Genomic DNA, 2101 nt, shown 5'->3' with positions numbered 1-2101 from the left:
AGAGCGCCCCACCCTTAGAGTGTCCCCCATCCTTACAGCGCCCCCACCCTTAGAGCACCCCCCACCAACTTTTATCACAAAGTTACAACCTTGATGATGCTAAAAAACAAACACCTGCAAAGAAAAAAAATGCTGCAAGTAGGAAAAACAACCACTAGGGGGAGACATCACCCATTCAAATGGGTTTAAACCATACATATAACTATGAATTAAGGAATATGGACCAGATCTGTTACATTTGATATTAACTGCATTCTCGCCTGGAGATTTGGATCATCCATCAAAAGGTATTAAATCGTTAAGGACACTTCAGATAAATCGGGAATCCATCAGACGTCTACGTGATCAGAGCTGTCTGAATAGCACTACAGAGAGGAAGCAGGATGCTTCCTTTTCTAGTTCATTTAGCATAGGGACCTTCTATCCACCACATTGGCGCTGTTTGGTTTCCCACAATCCTCCGAAATTCTTTGTTTATTCCCCGTTTTCTGTTTGTCTTGCTAATGTTCCCACCTTCGTATGTTTGGGTTTTCTAAAAAAGCGCTTCAGACGTTCAGTTGAAGGACTTTAGTTTATTTTAACTTCTTTTCTAACAACTAATCTAATGTGACTAAGCTTTACTGAGACTAAAAACCGTCCAGATTTGGTTCCTGCCCTGGATAAAGCTCTGACTGTTGACCCTGCGAAAGGTAAAAAAAACGGGAGCTACAACAATCAGATCTATCTGCGCTCCTGATGTATGTCTTTAGTAAGGGTCCGGTCCAATATGAGTTGGTGAGGATCGACTCCCCCTGGTGGCCTGGAGCCCCTCTGCTATTACACATTATCTTAACTTGCAGCTGTTTTTGCTCCAAGTATTTTGTTTGTTTTTGCATCATTTATGTTTTTGAAGCAGTTTTTTTGTATGTCTGCACTCATTTTTGTCCGTGCTGTACTTTTTTTTATTTGCATCACATTTATGTGCGTTTACACCTCTTGGTCAGTGAAACGCAGAGAATCCAGTATGGCCTGATTCCCACGATAAAAGGCCAGTTTAAGACAGTATTAGCACTACCTCTGTCGTCTGTATGAACAAACAAATTCTGCCTCGGCTCTTTGTTTACCTAATCAAATGAGTGGAACATGCAACACTGGACACTTGCTGTGGATGCTAGCAGACACTTGGTGCAGTCCGTCAGCTGGTTGGGAAAGGATAGACCTGTCCTGTTTCCAGGCAGGGGCCCCTCTGGACCTCAGCCCATTATGTAACATGGACTCAGATCAGACCGCTTTAACAAACTCAGTAAAAAAAAATGAAATCAATCCAGAATTGGTTCTGGCTCTACAGTCACTGCCACCGCTGGGATCTCTCTATGCTCGGTGCCAGGTTCTGGTTCTGCTTTGCTTCTGCGACCTTTTGGATCAGAACCAAAGAACATTATGCTAGCAGCCATTTTTAATTTTCTCTGAATGCAGGAGCCCCGACACCCAATGTCTGCTTCATACCGCATGGAGGATGAAACAGTAAAATAAAGGAATCCTAAGATCACCTTCTAACAAGCTACAGCTGAAATGTTAAACAGGAAATGACATTTATCCTCCGTGTTATCAAACATATCTAGATATTGTACATCTACAGCAACAGACTGTTTTATTCAGGGTAGGGCTTCACTGGGGTCACTGAAGCCAACCCCATACCGTCATTGGCTAACATGTCTGCACCTGATGGACGCCAGGCACAGACTGACCAATCAGCTACAGGGGGACCAAAATCAGACCAGGAAGGCCGTCTGTGTTCTGCAAATAGAAACTGTGGGTCCAAAGGGCTCCGCTTTATTTAAACAAGGAAAAAATAGAGATCACATTTACAGGTGTTCATGAAGGAGCATTTGACCACAGCTGGAGCTGCTCGCTCTATCGACTGTATGTGAGATAAAGGTACTTTGATCACAGCTAAACCAAACAATCTGATAAACCTCATGCTGGTGAAGGTTCTCAGCAATCCCCATTGAGGTGAATCCACAGAAAACAAAACAGAAAAACTCAAAATGAGGCAAACGGAGACGCCCCCCAGAGCCAAGCCAGCTGCCTTTGTTGACTTCCTGTTCAAATGGAATGTAAT

Source organism: Cyprinodon variegatus, unplaced genomic scaffold (genome assembly GCF_000732505.1).
Source record: "Cyprinodon variegatus isolate N-32 unplaced genomic scaffold, C_variegatus-1.0 Scaffold1522, whole genome shotgun sequence".
NCBI lineage: Eukaryota > Metazoa > Chordata > Actinopteri > Cyprinodontiformes > Cyprinodontidae > Cyprinodon > Cyprinodon variegatus.
This window is presented reverse-complemented; position numbering follows the sequence as displayed.